This window comes from Danio rerio, chromosome 11 (genome assembly GCF_052040795.2).
Source record: "Danio rerio strain M-AB ecotype USA chromosome 11, GRCz13ab, whole genome shotgun sequence".
NCBI lineage: Eukaryota > Metazoa > Chordata > Actinopteri > Cypriniformes > Danionidae > Danio > Danio rerio.
In genome coordinates this window covers 22,406,807-22,417,500 of record NC_141031.1, presented here as the reverse complement: position 1 = coordinate 22,417,500, position 10,694 = coordinate 22,406,807, and the positions used below count along the sequence as shown (strand labels likewise).

Here is a 10,694-nt window from a genome sequence, read left to right as displayed (position 1 = left end):
TGCAACCCAACACTAGGAAAGACCTATTCACACTCAGACACACTCATACACCTGTACCACATGCAATGGTAGAAAGAGTACTGAAATAATACTCAAGTAAAAGTACCACTACTGGCTTAAAAATGTAGTGCAAGTAGAATAAAATTATCTATTGTAAAAATTACTCAAAATATGAGTAAGAGTAGCCCTTTCAAAAGTACTCAAGAGTAGTGAGTAGTGAGAATTACCAACACAATCTCACGGCAATTAATAACTTTTTTGATTTACAGTAGTGGCTATTTTGTATAAATTGGTACAATCTAATTTGTACAATTTAGTATGACTTGCTCATCCCCCAATGACGATTGGGTTTAGGGGTGGGGTTACACACACATGTAACTTTAAGCTATAACAACATTAGATGTTGATATTTGGTTGGTTTTAGGTTGGACATTGACGTCGGCCTGACGTTGAGTTCTGATATCAACCCAATTTTCATTTCTAAACAATGCAACATCCCCATGACGTTGGGGTACAATGTCAATCTGACGTCATGTGGACGTCTTGTGCCTGCTGGGTGGTAAAGGCCATTTCAGTCATCAAACAGTAAACATCCGTCATCTTTTCATCAGTGACATGGCTCTAAACAGTCTCTGGGTCAATGCGTGTAAAGATTTTGAACATCTTCTTGGACACTTTTAAAGCTTCCAAACAGTTTTCTGCAATTATAAAACTTCCGTGTTTTGAGGTAGTTCATTATAATGCGATTTACCGTCAATGTGTGATTTGATTGGACAGGAATAACAGGACCGATTTTTTTAATCCCCATAGACAAGAAAAAATTAAGTAGCGACTGCAGGTTGAAGGAAAGTAGTTGAGTAAAAGTACCAATACTGCACAAAAAATATACTCAAGGGAAAGTAAAAGTACACATTTATAAAACTATTAATTAAGTAACAATTCCTGAGACAAACTACTTAATTACAGTAATTTCAGTATTTGTAATAGTTACTTTACACCACTGACCACATGTTTATGGACTGTGGGAAAAACTGGAGCACCTGGAGGAAACCCACGCGAAAATGGGGAGAACATGCAAACTCCACACAGAAATGCCAACTGATCCAGCCAGGGCTCTCGAACCAGCAACCTTCTTGCTCTAAGGTGAATGTGCTACCCACTGCGTCACCGTGCTGCCCAAATTCGGACTAATCCAAAATTGTGTAAGCCAAATCAACACACACCTGAAGCATGTGAACAGAAAACGCCTAACCAATTCAGCTCTATCTGTCATATATTGTGCTAAAACACACAAAATGGTGTTCAAATTCCCATCCTGTGTTAAGTGATTGTAAACATCTGAGAGTTAAAAGACCAAAAAAAAAAAAAAAACACAAATCATATCATGCATTAACATTTCTGCTTCCTTCAGACACAGATTTTGATGACCTACTGACAACTTGGAAGTCTGGTTGAACAGCAGCATTCAATCGCTAAAAGCCAGTGCCTGAAAAGCACATCAAAATCCAAATATAACACCAAACTGACAGACCTTCTTAAAAGGCATGACATTTAAAAAAAAAAGCACCTTTTTCATCCATCACAATCTCTCCCCTTTCCTACAAGCTCCGTTATGGAATCAAAAGTCAACTGGTCTTCTAACCGCAAGGCTGGCAACAGCAGCCTTTCTTTCCTTGTTTTCATTCACCTCCTTGTTCCTCTTGTTTAAAGGCTCACAAGTATGCGATTTAATTAAAGAGACGTGTCAGGATCAATCCTCACAGTCTCGAGGTGTCTGATCAAACAGGAACAGAGCGCATGTCTCCCAGCAGTTTCCCTTCATTCTTGTGCTTTCCAGACTCCCTCACATCCATCCTCGTGCGGATCTACCCCTGAGACCCAGCAGGCTTTTAGCATTACAGCGAGCCCTGGAGAAATTTGTGCCAAATGCTTGTGCGTGTGTGTGTGAATGTGAGAACTTGTTGATCCAAGCGACTGCTTGCATCCAGTGAAAAGTGAGGAGATTTGTGTTTGTTTTGTGTGTGTGTGTGTTCAGGTTTATGTTATTTACAAGGACAAATTTTATAAAGCAGCATAATGACATGGGTATGGCCTAAGAACACATAAAATCAAAACTAACCATACTGATTTTGTTAGCTCACATTGCTAGTTTGTTAGTGAACTGTGCATGTCAATAAAAAAAAGTGTTTGCCTTTGTAATCTAAAAATTGAAATCTAAAAATTCCCTTCATGTCTGTTACAATTTAATTCTCAAATTTATTGTGAGCCATTGGGCGTGGTTAGCATTTTTAACCACGCGCCTTTAACTGTCTTTTTAATAGCACTAAGATAACAAACAGAAATGGTGAGAAGGAGCAGCAGCATAATAAATCAAAATAAGACTTTGACCCCCCCACACAATCTTAATCCAGCATCTCTACAATTCAGTCAATAATATTTTCAAGTTTAGGAAAAAGCATAAAGGCGGTCACACAAGTCCATCTTTTGTATGAAACAAGGTTCTGACTCTCTGTGGTCATTAAAAATCCCATGGTACTTCTCGTAAAGAGTAGGAATGTAACCCGATGGCCAAATTCCCTCCATCGGCCCTTAACCATCATAGCCTTCCAATCATCCCCATCCACTGAGGCCCCGTTTACACTAATATGTTTTAGTTTTAAAAGAGCGATTTAGAAATACAGGCATTGTTTTGCTGTGATTCCGTTTGGACCAGGTGCGGAGTGTTTCCTGTGATGTGCGTTTGGATAAAGACCAAGAGAACAGGACTGCAGGTGTTCATCCTTCCCTCTTCAGCTTTGGAGTTTTTTTTTGTTTTGTTTTCTTTATATTTATGTGTAATTTCACCAAATTTTTTATAAAATATATTTAAGTTAATTTGATTTTCTGGTTTGGATCTTTATTTGGTTTTGTTGCTACTTTCTTGAGCCAGGAGGTTGTAACAGTATAAATATGCATACAGTGAAGATGACGCTCATATAAATATGCAGCTACACGACGCCTCAACATTTCTGGAGTCTGTTAAGCTAATATCAAAATAAAAATAGGCAGTTCCTTATATCATGCTTTTATTTTATTGTTGAAAAAGTGAAATAACATAGCCTGCAGGGTGATGTGAATGAGGTTATATAGTACACTGTTCCCTTTAAAGTTTGTTTTCCTTATCAAACTTGCGAAGTCTAAACTTACAAGGAGAGGATGCAGGACCAAACTGTGTGTAGGCTACTTAACAAAAAGGGAAAAGCTTCAATCAGAATGTCTGCTGCCATGCCTCCGTTTTTCCCCATCCACACTGAGATGGAGCAGCAGCATTTTAAAATGAAAACGACCTCTTCAGTGTTTCCAAAACGTTCAATTTTTTGGCACTTGAAAACTCCGGCATAATGTGGATGGATGACGTAATTGTAAGAAAACTTAAGCATTTTAAAACTCAAACGTATTAGTGTAAAGTAGGCCTGAATTGGCTGTATCACTGTCTCTTCACTCCACCTATAGCTGGTGTGTGGTGAGCGCCATGACCTGAACGGCATTCGGCAGTGAAAGTGAATCTGAAAGTGCACACATAAATTAAATAACCATATCCTATTTTAGAGTGATGATAACAACAAGCATTACGATATGTTTTTTTTTTTTCTGTCATTGCGAACACTAAGTGTTGTGCATGAGAATAAATGTTTACACAGTGTCAATATAACTACTCTAGCCTCTATAATGTTGAAATGAAATTACAATGGTTGTGAAATTACAATAAAAACTTTAGTTTACATCTACAGACTTGTGAGAAAAATTTGTTCTTTATTTTTAGCAAAAAATCCATTGTGATTCTCATTTCAGCCAGAATCGTGCAGCCCTAAAAGCAAGTGTCTGTTAAGTTACTAACTTTCCCAAAACTCTTTTCCAATCTTTTTTTAATGAAATGCCTACTTCACTACATCCAATCAGCTCACAGTAGAAAAAAACAAGCCACGACTACTGTTTTCTCATTTAATATTCTGTTTCTCTAGGAACTGCATCACAATTAAAAAAAAAAAAACTTTGGTCACAAAACTTTTGGTTCATGCAGACTTTGGTGGTTTATGAGAACATGCCCCGAGGACATGACCTGACATTGACATTTGCAACAGGGTTCATGTGAGAGTTAGGTTTAGAGGTAGAGCAATATAATAAGTGTTTTTACACAAAAAAATACATTATGAAAATGAAGACTCTGCTATGGTTCTCGTAAACCACATATACGTGTGTGTGTGTGTGTGTGTGTGTTTGCGTAGGCAATTTTTTTAGCCATTGTTACTTGTCATATTATATGATGTGACCTCAGTAAAATGGTGGGCAAAAGCTAAGGCACATCAGCTGTCTTATATGTCAGGATGTGAAGTGTACATCCTTGCAGACTGTGGTCACAATTGACAGTGTTGACTGGGCAATTCACATCATCAATCTTTCTATGTCACATTCTGGCATTCTCATTTTTACACCAAGAATAAAATGTACAATACAAAGCCAATCAAGCCCTGCACTATTATAATGTTTTGCCTGGAATAAATATAAAAAAGGAAGCCGTCTAGCTGTTTTAGGGCTATGGATGGAGGTTTTCCATCACATACTGTAGGTCTGAAATGTAAAATAGTCCTTGTGGTTTTTAAGGGACAAAATGTTATTACGTCTCAAACCCATTATCCAATTCATAGCACCATTTGAAAATGTATGTTTTTTATATATAAATGTATTTTTCAATTTTTTTTCAATTGACTGTTTGGGTTGACAGCAAATTGCTTGTTAAATTCTAGATAGATTGAATAAAAAATATGTCTTATGATTTTAAGGCAAACTAAGCTTGTTTAAATGCCACATCGATTTAAGTTACTTAACAAACTGTACATAGGTTGACTAAACTAGAAAATAATGGTCAAGTTAACCTGAGCAAATGCATTATCTGGCCTTTTTTTTTTAAAGTTATTTGGTTTATTCAGGAGTTATTTCAGTAAGAGAGATTTTTTTAAGAGAACAAAAAATGGTAGGCTGCATTTTTTTAAGTTGACCTAACAAATCGTTTTTTTACCTTGTAGTAGAATACAAAAATAAATGATGTGATATATAGTCAGTTAAATGAAAAAAATTGACCCAATTTAGATATTTACAACAATAAAATATTGTAAATATAGTCAGTTATGAGCAGTGTGGGGCAATAACGAATTATGTGTTGCAGTAACTGCAGTAACTAATACTGTAATGCATTAGTTTTTAAATATTTTATTTCCATTATCATTACAATATGATGCGATTGTTCATTATCTGGTAAATTAATTAATTTTGGCTGCCTACGCATCATGTACGGGTTGGCAGACTGGACAACAGTAAATCAAAAGCAGAGAGACTGTGTGCGTGCGAGAGAGGCCAAGTGTGCGCGCAAGAGAGACCAAATGTGCACAAGGTAGGCCTAGTGTGCACAAGAGAGATCGAAAGCACGCAAGGTAGGTCAATTGTGCATGCATGAGAGACAGAGAGACTATTAACATTACTATTATTACTTCCTAAAATTTATGGTTGTCTATAATAGCAGTTATTGTGGTGCTGAGTTTCACCAATTTGATTCTGAATGATATTTCAGATTATTCATTCATTTTCTTGTCGGCTTAGTCCCTTTATTAATCCGTGGTCACCACAGCAGAATAAACAGAAAACTTATCCAGCAAGTTTTTCACAGCGAGTGCCCTTCCAACTGCAATTCACCTGTACCACATGTCTTTGGACTGTGGGAGAAACTGGAGCACCCGGAGGAAACCCACATGAACAGAGGGAGAACATACAAACTCCACACAGAAACGCCAACTGACCCAGCCGAGGCTCGAACCAGCAACCCAGCGACCTTCTTGCTGTGAGGCGACAGCACTACCTACTGCGCCACTGCGTCGCCTAATTTAGATTACTTACATTTATTTAATTATTTCAAATACAAAGCTGTATGACGTTAAAGTCACTTTTGTTTTTGCTTTTTTTGTTTCTGAATATATTATTCAGCTAGTTTATCACCTTGTGATATTTTCATTTTTGTGCTGCTGCTCTAACTTAAATAATTTATTGTTTAAAAATTACTTTTTATTTAAGTTTGTGTTGTGTTTAAGTTGTAAGAATGCAAAATAATTAAACTCTGAAGCTGATCAACAGTGTATTCTCCATGTCGCACTTAAGTGACTATATAAGGTCATTAATGGGAGCATTGAAAATGTTCTTTGGAAAAGTAACTCAAAAAATGTGTTTTAACAGTAATGCATTACTTTTTGGTGTGAATAATCGATAAAGTAATTGAGTTACTTTCTAAGTGAAGTAACTAGAAACTGTAATTACTTTTTTTCAGTTACTAGCACAACACTGGTTATAGGAAACAAAGTCAATTGTGAGATGTACAACAGCTACAAGAATCAGTCACGATTGCAGTATCATTCAAATTACATTCCGATTGAGAAGCATACTGTAAAGCCAGTTATGCGAAACAAAACTGTCATTTAATTATATTTTCAGCTAAATTATAAAGTCACAGTGTGAAAAATCAAGCCGGTTTGAAACTGAGAGTATCTCTCAGTATCATTTTGGGACATTATATGCCACACTGTGAGATACTGTAGAATTAGTTTTGGAAGACAAAGAAACAACAGGGAAATTGAGTAAAATTGTGATTAACAGTAAAGTCACATTGTAAGATATAAGCTCAGTGAAACAGCAATATACTGTATAAAAAATCTTATTGTGAGGTGTGCCCTTACATACAGTCTATGATCTTACAAACTGTACTGTTTTTGACCACTCGTGACTGATCTCAACGTAATTTTGATAATAAGATCATAACATACTGGCAGGCTTCCTAGCAAGAGAGTTTGTTCTCTGACAAAAGAAATCATTTATGATTGCAGAAGCGTGGCAGAAATCAAACACCGCATGCACCGATTAAGAGTGTGAATGTAAGCTGACCAAATGAGTGGGCGCATGTTCAGTGAAAGGTGTGAGAATCTGCTGTGTGTGTGTGTGTGTGTGTGTGTGTGTGTGTGTGCGTGTGTGCGTGTGTGCGTGTGTGCGTGTGTGCGCATACACTTTCTCTTTTACCCCTGAATCAAAGTCTCCTCACACACAAACCAATCTAAGAAGTCTGGTTGAGTAATGTGATCAGCGTACGGTTATCGCAACTGTTGATTACATGCCCAGTTTAGTTACTTCATCATTTAGCTTTACATCTCACCACAAATAAAACAGGCCCACTGTGTGCACAATAATAAGATCAACCGATCATGTAATGTGCTAAATTACACACACAAACACAGCTTCAGCAAACAGCATTTGGTAGGATTTGTGATTGTGTTTCTCTGGCTCGGTTCAGTAGGAATGTGCCTATGTGCATGAAGACAAGCAATCAAACCTCAGCAGGTTTGTGTAGGTTAGTGTACGCTGACTGATTTAATTAAAGTCTGGAGGACAATCATTTACTCCAGACGGAGGCCTGGAGGCTCTAAGAAATGACATAGTAATAAGGTATGATTGTTCATAAATGTCTTCAGTTCATCAACTTCTGCTAAGAAGTGAAGATGGATTCAATAGAGTGCAACAGTGGAGTTATCAAGGTTAAAACTTTTTATTATCTCAAAAGGGAAGCAGATTTTTAACAATTACTCATAACTCGTTAGTTACAGATGTTCTTAATTTAGTGCATATGGTTTGGTTAAAAGCATCTGTTTGCATCATTCATTCATTTATATTATTTTTCAGCTTAGTCCCTTATAAATCTGGGGTCGCCACAGTTGAATGAACCGCCAACTTATACAGCATATGTTTTACACAGCGCATGCCCCTCCAGCTGCACCCCATCACTGGGAAACCATTCACTCTCATTCACACACATACACTACAGACGATTTAGCATACCCAATTCACCTATAGCGCATGTCTTTGGACTTATGGGGGAAACCGGAGCACTCGGAGGAAACCCACACCAAAACGAGGAAAACATGCAAACTTTATACAGATATGCCAACTAACCCAAATAAGGCTCGAACCAGCGACCTTTTTGCTGTAAGGCGACTGTGCTACCCACTAAGCCAATACGCCACCCCCCTGTTTTCACCAATTAATCTTATTTTTTTCAAGACAACCATAGTGGTATTTGTGCTGAAAAACTCCATTAAGAATATCAATTAGAATATCACTGAGCAAAGTGCAATAAAAGCACCCCTAAGGAAGTAATGGAGTCAATCTCCATATACACTTTCAACATAATAAAATATTTGTATAATCATATGCATATAACGCAAAAAACATGAAATATTTTGTTTCTGTATATACAATCACTAATTTTTTATTAACAATTTTACATTTAGCCATCAAATTTAATATGATTATGTCATTCAGTGTTTCAGTGTATTGTAGTTTCTTAATACAGCCTTTAAGACCACAGTCTTAAATTTATAATTTTTTTTATCAGATTTTCATTTACTTCTTTGCTTAAAGGGTCACGAAACACCAAAACACATTTTTGAGAGGTTGGCAGTATATATGTGTGTGTGTATATATATATATATATATATATACATATGTATGTATATACATATATATGTGTGTGTGTGTGTGTGTGTGTGTGTGTGTGTGTGCGTGCGTGCGTGCGTGCATGCGTGTGTGTGTGTGTGTGTGTGTGTGTGTGTTTAAGACATTCATTCATTCTCTTTTCGGCTTTGTGAATTTATTAATCAGGGGTCGCCACAGCGGAATGAACTGCCAACTTATCCAGCATACGTCACAATGGAATTATAAGGTTCTATCTGCGTTCTAAATGATTTTGAGATATTCAAAGTTTTTGCAAATAGTATGTGTGTATGATTTGGTTTTTAAATAAAAAGTCTTAAAAGGTAAACAACTTATAAAAAAAGCATCCCATAATGTAAACAAGATGTCATTTAATAAGAATATGTCAATAACTCAATTTTGATAAAAATGTCAGATAGTACCTTATAATTCTAAGGTGACAATATATTTTACACAGCGGATGCCCTTCTAGCTGCAACCCATCACTGGTAAACATCCATACATGCTCATTCACACGCATATACTACAAACAATTTAGCCTACCCAATTCACCTATAGCACATGTCTTTGGACTTGTGGGGGAAACCTGAACACCCAGAGGAAACCCACACGAACACGGGGAGAACATGCAAACTCCACACAGAAACGACAACTGACCCAGCCGAGGCTCGAACCAGCAACTTTCTTGCTGTGAGGCAAATGTGCAACCCACTGCACCACAGTGTAGCCCTAGGACACATATATTTCAAAGTAGGACACATATAAAAAGTGAAATATAAGTTTAGTTAATTTGCTCATCGGATATAAAAATTAATTTTAAAGCTACGTTAAGGCATTCAGATTATTTTGTAAATTCCAGAGTGCAGATTTACACCGGCCGGTACAAAGTGACGTCACCGAGTTTTCAGCACATCTGTTCATTAATTCATGAAAAAGACTTGGTTTAAACCAATCAGCATGCTCTATTGTGAATGATATGCAACTACATTAATATGCATAATATAGCTTTGAAGATATTTTTACTTGTAATGCTGAGTTCACACCAGACGCGGAACGCGCGGATAAATTGCGCTATTCGCGTGTAAATAGCTGCGTGAATATTTGAGTTTACTCACTTCTTTCACACGTCAAACACCGTTTTATTCGCGCATCAAATCCGCTTCACTTGCGTGTCAAATTCACTTCAGAACAGACACGGATTCGCGTGATGGGCAGGGCTTCTATCTGCCCGGTGACTCTAGCTTTGTTGCTAAATGGCTAACAGGGATTTTATGAAAAAATAACAATGTTTATGTGCTTTATGAAGGCTGAAAAACAGCGTCAATACGTTTAGGGCTGTGTCTGAGTCCACTAGATCCTTTCAGACATGCATCAACCTCTATGAGCTCATAAACTTATCCAGAAACTGTACCTGGATGATAGAGGCTTTCAGTTGTGCTTCTGACTGAGCCGAGCCCAGTTTGATTAACTTTTTGTTGGTGTTAGCTGGAGGATTTCCCACGGGACACCAACAACAGGCGATAAGTCACAATCACGCCTCCACAAGAGCAAGCTCCTTATTGGTTAATGTGGCACGAATGTCCGCTGAAGTTTAGATTTTCGAACTCGAACCTGAAATCGCTCAATTTGCGCTGCGCCATTCGCGCTTATCACGGCATTCGCATCGCACCATTCGCTCAATTCACGTCATTCGCGCCATTGGTGCATATAGCACCACAGGATGTTTATTCGAGCATTTGCATCGACTTAACATGTAAATCACTTGCGCTTGACGCGCGTTCCGCGTCTGGTGTGAACGCAGCATGACAGTGTTCAGAGAGATACAATGTGCAATGTTGTGTTGCCAACCGTGATTCAAACAACTGGAAGAAGAATTGTTCAGAGACATGGGTCATCAGTGTTGTGTTTATAAATGTGCAAGTTTTTTTTTGCATTTCCCTGCTATAACAGTACAGCTCACTTGATGGCAAAGTTAGTAAGTGAAGTCAGCATTACTCTTAGTTTTTAAAGACATAATTTAGTCGAAATTATTTAGTTACTAAGTTTACAGTAATAACTCTACAATATTATGGACTAAAAATCCTCCACTTCCACACAGCTCTCAGATCCACTGTAAATGCTGCTCTCTGTCT

The 10,694-nt window shown here is 37.4% G+C and overlaps 1 protein-coding gene across 19 annotated transcripts in view; it reads right to left on the bottom strand.

The window, feature by feature from the left end:
- Positions 1–10,694, bottom strand: part of cadpsa (Ca2+-dependent activator protein for secretion a) — a 246,296-nt gene that overhangs the window by 137,130 nt on the left and 98,472 nt on the right. The window lies entirely within an intron of this gene.